Genomic DNA, 7,427 nt, shown 5'->3' with positions numbered 1-7,427 from the left:
GCTTAGTGACTTAGTGAGATTCTGTCTCAAAAAATAAAAAAGGGCTGGGGATGTAGCTCAATGTGAAGGCTCTGGGTTCAGTTTGTAGTACTGGAAAATAAATAAATAAATGGAGGCTGAGGATGTAGCTCAGTGCAAAGGCCCAAGGTTCAATCCTTAATACCTAAAAATAAAACAAAACAAAAAAACCTAGCCTAGGGAACTGAGATATAGCTCAGTGGCATAAGTGCCTGCTTGGCAAGCACAAGGTCCTGAGTTCAATTCCCAGTACCAAAAAAAAAAAAAAAAAAAAAAGACTGTGAAAAAAACCTAGCCTAAGCTGGGCATGGTGGCACACACCTGTAATCCCAGCACTCGGAAGACTGAGGCAGGAGGATCGTTGAGAGTTCGAGACCAGCCTAGGCTACAAAGTGAGCTCAAGGCCAGCCTGAGCCAGACACTGTCTCCAAAAGACAAAAACAAACAAACAAACAAAAGAACTTAGCCTATTTCCAAATAAGTTCACATTCCAGGGTAGTAGGGGTTAAGACATGAACATCTCCTTTCTGGGGGGACATAATTCAGCCATAGCACCCCTTTCTAGAAGTGAGCTCCAGCAGCCACATTTAGGCCAAGATAGCTGGAAAAGGTCAAAGGAAATCATATTTCACAAGACGGATACTTTCCATAAACTTCACACGGCTCAAAATGTTGTTTTCTCAGACCTGTCCCTCCCCTTCTCCCCACAGGAACGCAGGTAAGGGAGAAGATAAAATGTATCCACACCGCTCATAAATCTACACGACCATCTCATCACAGTTTTGCCTTTCCTGGCGCTTCCTGTCTCTGCAGTGCTACCTCTGCCCTCAGGCACTCTTCTAAATTCACAGCACCATCTGTCCTAGAGATGGTTCCATCTCTTTTATCTTGTCTGCTTTATTAGGCTCACTATTTACTCCCAAGATATAGCTCTGTGGGCGTGCTTTTCAGTACCAACATCTCTACTGGGTGAATGCTTAAAAGATGTTGTTATACCTTTTTTAAGTGGCTTGTACTAACATTGAATATCCAAATTACAGCTTAGTAGTCACAAAAAGCCATTGCTAGCATCCAAATCATGCCAATGGTATGTATGACTCAGTCAAGCAGGATGTGGGCCTTTGTTTCCTAGCTAAAGCAGCACCATCGTGTGACCATAGCATAAACATGACGTCTTTTTTTGTTTGTTTGTTTGTTTCCTGTACCGGGAATCTAACTCACGACCTCCCGCTTGCCAGGCAGGTGCTGTGCCACTGGGCTAAACCCCCAGCCCATATAGCATAAACACAGTTGTAATTCATTCAGTTTGGCATGGTTCTGGACACCTGTAATCTCAGCTACAAGGCAGCATTGATTGCAAGTTAGAGTGGTCAGCCTGGGTGATTTAGTGAGACCCTGTGAAAAAATTATTAAAAAAATTTAAAAAGGTTGGGAATAGTGTAGCTTAGTTATAAAGCCCTTAGCACACACAAGACCCTGAGTTCAATTCTTTTTCTTTCTTTCTTTCTTTCTTTCTTTCTTTCTTTCTTTCTTTCTTTCTTTCTTCTTTCTGAGAAAGGGTCTATGTAGTGCAGGCTGGCCTTGAACTTGTTCATGTAGCCCCGGCTGGCCTGGAACTCACAATGATCCTCTTGCCTCAGCCTCTCAAATGCTGGGATTACAGGTGTGTGCCACCACGCCAGGCCTGAGTTCAATTCTTAGCAGAAAGAGGGAGAGATAGAGAGAGAGACTGAGACAGAGACAGAGAGAAGAGAGAGACACTCACAGAGAAAGACAGAGAGACAAAGACAGAGAAAAGACAGAGAGAAAGAGAGTATGTAGCTCAGTGGAGCAGGTGCCTAATTTACATAAAGCTTGGAGTTCAGTCAGCAGGGCCACCAAAAACTGAAACAAAAGCAAAGAAGAGAAAAAGAATTTATTCCATGTCACCAGTTTTGAAATTGTTCAATACATGAGGTAAGTTTTTTTGGCATTCGTATTATTTATCCTTTATTTGTGGAATGGCACTTTGTTAATGTTTTTATGTGACACTGTATCAAAATCATAATTCTTCTTCTTTTTTTTTTTTGTGGTACCGGGGATCGACCTCACGACCTTGCACTTGCCAGGCAGGCGCTTATGCCACTGAGCTATATCCCCGGCTCCTCAAAATAATAATTCATATCTGCATATGATGCATAGTTCAGAAAGGCTGGGGCATGTCTTCTGGCTCAGGCCCCTGTGGAGATTTAAAATCTTTCTTGTCCCTGGCTCTCCTGTGAGGAGTCCCAGAGGAGCCAGAGGATACAGTTCTCAGGGGCAGTGGGGCCTGAGCATAGAAGCCCATCAATAAAGAGCAGGTGACACTGCCACAGCTGGGTAATTTGTCTCTTTGCTCTTCTTCAGCCTATTCCGTGATGATCTATTTGTCCCAGGGAATAGATGGTGGCAGGTTTGTCCATATTTTATACTTATGAACCTGCCTGCTCCTCTCTGCCCAGTACTGCTCATCTGTCTCTGTCCTGGGCTCCTCTCATTTCATTTCATGAGTGGACAGCAGGCCTTGGTAAGAGTTATGGAGGTGAATTCCGGGAGGGCAGCTTAGGGCAGGGAGAGAAGAAGAGAAGGGATCAGCTCCTCGTGGAGAGGGAGGGATGGCTTGGAGACACACTCGGGAGAATGAGATGTCATGGACTTAGTGGTGGGCAGGAAGGGACCTCAGAGAGGAAGGGGAGGCTGAGGGAGAGGCCCTAAGAGAAGGAGGATGCTGGGAGGCCTGCTCGCAGAAGTCCGCTTGAGGGGGCTGGAGACATAGCTCAGTGGTAGAGTTGTGTGTGAGACCCTGGGTTGCATCCCCAGCACAGAGGAGACGGGGAGGGGAAGGGAAGGAAGAAGAGGAGCAGGAGACAGATACATTGACAGCCTGAGGAGCTAAGGGCAAACCCAGTAATCCGGTCAGGCCAAGTGCAGAATCTAACTGTGGTATCCAGACTCCTCCAAGATGGCCCCAGAAGCTCTTGGATGTTGCACTCACTCCCTTGTATGGCGTACTCCCACACTGAGTAGGCCTAACATGCGCAATCAATGGGCTACGCAGAAACGACAGAGTGTGGCTGACTTCCAAGGCCAGGTCATAAAAGTCCTTGAAAATCCCCCCTTATTCTCTCTTGGGTCACTCATACCAGAGCAAACCAGCTGCCATGTAGGGAGGACACCCAAGTAGACAATGAAGACGCCCGCACAGCAAGGAACTGAGGGCTCCTGCTAATGGCCAGCGCTAATTAGCATGACCCACCTTGGAAGGAGACTCTCGGGCCACAGTGAGGTCTTTGGATGACACAGCCTGAGACCACCCTGCCTGCCAACTTGTAGAAGCCCCTGGGACAGCACCGCACTGGCAATCCCCTTCTCCTAAATTCTGGACTGATGGGAACTGTATAAGATAATAAATGTTTATGGTTTCAAGCGGCTGAGATTTGGGAGAAGTTATTTCACAGGCATTGGAAATGGTTGAATTCCTTATTTGTAGAATTTGTGTTCAACTGATTTGCTTCCCAGAATATGCAGCCTACCAGTCCTGGCCGCATTCCTAGCAGGTGCTCAGCTTACCGGCACTGAATATAACTGAGTGCCCCAAGAAGCCCAACTCTCCACCGTTGCAAGCAGGGCAAATAGATTTAATTAAGGAAGGAAATGATTTTGGGATGATGTGGTATGTGTGTTGGGGAGAAGAACCATAAGTGGGATGACCAAACCTTCCAGTCTCCTGGGACAAGGGACTTTCAGTGCTAATGCTGAGAAAGTTCATAGTAGGCTGAGGTAAACTGGTCACTCTAGCTGGGGTGGGACCTGAGGTACCCTTTCAGTTAGCTGCCACCTTGAAGTTTATATGATGACTTAGTCTGTTTTCTGTTGCTCTAACAGAACACCTGAGACTGGGTAATTGATAAATTTATTTCTTTTTAAATTTTATTTTATTTTTTAGTTTTTTGAGATAGGCGTTCACTATGTAGCCCAGGCTGGCCTCAAACGCACAGTGATCCTTCTGCCTCAGCCTCCTGAGTGCTGGGATTACAGGCATGCACCACCACATCCAGCAAGAAATTTATTTTGTAACAATTCTGGAGGTTGGGAAATCCAAGGTTGAAGGGCTGTATCTGGTGAGAGCCTTTTGTGATTTTTTGCAGTACTGAGAATCGAACCTAGGACCTTTGCACTGAGCTATTTCCTCAGCCCTTTTTATTTCTCATGTTGAGACAGGATCTCACTACATTGTCCATGCAGTACTCAAATTTCCAGTCCTCTTGCTTTGGGCTGCCAGATGGGGACCACCATGTCTGGTCAAACTAACTTTTTTTTTTTTTGTTTTTTTTGAGACAGGGTCTCCCTATGCAGGTCAGGCTGGACTTGAGCTCACTTTGTAGACCAGGCTGGTCTCAAACTTGTAACAATCCTACTGCCTCAGCTTCCTGAGTGCTGGGATTGCAGGAGTGTGCCACCATGTCTGGCCAAGCTAACTTTTATAACAGACCTGCTCTCATGACAGTCAACTTCCTAGAGAACCCAATAATCCATGAATCCATAAACTGATGAATCCATTCACGGGGGCAGAGCCTCATAACCCATTCACCTCCCAAAGTTTCCGTTGCCAAATACCGCTAACACATGACATTGGGAACTAGGTTTTCAACACATGAATTCTTGAGGACAAACATTAACATAATAGTGCATAGGATGGGGAGGGAGACCCATCTTCCATCTCTCTCAGACAAGGGTGGTAGTGCAAGGATAAGTAAACAACAAAAAGCCTTGGGCAAAGACTTGAGAAACAAGCTAGACCAAGGGTTATTACAGTATGTCAAAATATCAGGACATCAGTAAAGGTTATCTGGTCCTGATACAGTTAAAAATGGAGGAGCTGGAGGAGCGACTCCCTTCCCTTCATTCTGCTATGGGTACTGCACCACCCTGGCAATTATCCACATTTAATTTAAACTAGGAGGTTGCGATGCCCGAGGTGACAGATCATTAGTGTGACACCAGTGAAAGACGAAACTGGAGGCACCTGGAGACAGAGGTGTCTGACCACGAAGAGAGTTAGGGATGTGTGTGATTATTTATTTATTTATTTACTGTACCGGGAATCGAACTCAGGACCTTATGCTTGCCAGGCAGGGGAGCTCTATCCCCAGTTCCATGTGATCCTTTCAATACTGGAAGCCTGAGTTGTGTTAGTACTCGTCGAAGGTTCTTCGTCCTTCTCCCAGGGCCCAGAGCAGCCCAGCTTGCACACCATCAACACTGCCACCAGCTCCTTTGTGCGGAACTTCACCGAGAGCAGCAGTTCCACCTATGACCAAGAGTTCCTATTCTTCCTCCTTTTTCCCTTTGCCCTCCTGTCTGTTCCTGCAGCTGCGGTCCTGTGAGCTTCAGTGAACGTGGCTGTTTGCTGCTTACAGAAAGATGTATGCTTGGCAATTCTTGTTGTACACAAGCAGCCGGACTATTTGGGCCATTGAACTATGACAGCCCCCACCCCCCAAGACCTCCAGCCATCCACAAAACCAAGAGTATGGGACTGCCCCTCTTTGGACTTTGGGTGCCATGGCATTTTCTCTAAAACTTTGTGGGGTCAGAAATCCCCCTTCCCAATATGTAGGCCGAATCAGGTACCCCATTGGACCATGGCTCCGGCCAATGTCCAGTTATAAATCTTCTCATTATCCCAGAACCTTAAGAGACCCAGCATCTACACCATTGTGCCATGAGCTCTTCTCACTGGCTTGCTCCCACCCTGTGGGGCCTGCTTTTGCTTCTTTCACTTTTAATAAATCGTACTTTTGTTACTCCTTTTGAGTGTCCTCCCCAACTCTTTCTTTGGGACACCAAGAGAACCTGGAAAACAACTCCCCAGAGACTCTCCATTCAACAACAGAAGGATGCTTTTTAAAATTTTTTTTTGAGACAGGGTCTCCCTGTGCAGTTCAGGCTGGCCTTGAGCTCACTTTGTAGCCCAGGCTGGTCTTGAACTCGCAATGATCCTCCTGCCTCAGCTTCTCCAGTGTTGGGATTACAGGCATGCGCCATCATGCCCGGCCAGAAGGATGCTTTAGAAGCCAGCCTGTTTCACCCTTTTGTCTTAGTTGGGTGGAGGGAGGTGGGAAAGCCTTCTTGCACATACCACAGCCAACAAGAAAAGGCTCCAGTTCTGCGCTAAAACTCCCCTCCCGCAGCCTCAGGAGAAGGGTCAGGCAGCCGGAAACAGCAAGGCTGTGCTTGCTTTGGCAGCACATATGCAGAGGCTTTGGTGAGTCTCGCCCTAGACCAGCGAGGGGAGCCCCTCCCTTTGCAAGAGGCCTGCTTCCTGTGACTTGATTCCCAAATGGCCTCTATGTACCATGTGGCCAATGATCTCACGGCAGCCCATTCTATTGTTAGAAAATTATCCCTTGTGCTGAGAAGCTGCTACCACATAATCTCTACCTTTTGATTATATTTAACTGTGCTTTCTTCCTGAAAGCCCCTCCTCAGACAGCCAGCCCTTTGCATATGTAGGTTCTCACATCTGTAGATTCAATCAATTGGGGAATGAATATATTTTGGGAAAAAAAAGATTGTGTCTGTACTAAATGTGTAAAGTTTTTTCTTCTCATTATTCCCTAAGCTAATAACAACTATTGACACAACATTTACATTGTCTTAGATATTATAAATAATCTAGAGGTGACTTAAAGTGTATAGGAGGATGTGTCACATTATACACAATTTTATTTATTTATTTATTTATTTATTTGAGACAGGGTCTCACTTGGTAGTTCAGGCTGGTCTTGAACTCACTATGTAGCCCAGGCTGGCCTTAAATTCACAGTGATCCTCCTGCTTTAGGCTCCAAGTGCTGGGATTATAGGCATGCACCATTATATGCAAATTTATGCCATGGTATATGCAGATTTGAACATCCATGGATTTTTGTATCCTTGTGGGCGTGGGCCCTGGAACCAATTCCCCAATTCCCCACACATATGGAAGACAACTGTACTGTGTATACCTTGCTTCTTTTGAGATTTCCCTTGCTCTTTCCTCTGCTCCTGGCAAACTCCTATTCATCCTTTGAAACCAAGGCCCAAAGTCAGCCCTCCAATGGCACAAGTGGTTGCTTCCACCTCTCACACTCAGCCTACTACTTGGCTCCTGAATTGACAGCAGCTCCCACACCTGACTCCTGACTCCAGTCATGAATCTCTTTGCTGTTCCTTCATTTACCCATTTGGCCTTTTCCTGATTAGCTATGACTGGAGTCCCTACAGAGATCATTCTGACTTCTGGAATGAGAAGCTCACACTGCTTTTGTCTCTCTCATAATTCCAAAGAGCAGCGGGTCTAGTTGTGTCTCTGACTCCCTCTATGTGCTTTCCTTTTTTTTTTTTTTT

Source organism: Chinchilla lanigera, unplaced genomic scaffold, assembly GCF_000276665.1.
Source record: "Chinchilla lanigera isolate Chin_1 unplaced genomic scaffold, ChiLan1.0 scaffold00054, whole genome shotgun sequence".
Lineage (NCBI taxonomy): Eukaryota > Metazoa > Chordata > Mammalia > Rodentia > Chinchillidae > Chinchilla > Chinchilla lanigera.
This window is presented reverse-complemented; position numbering follows the sequence as displayed.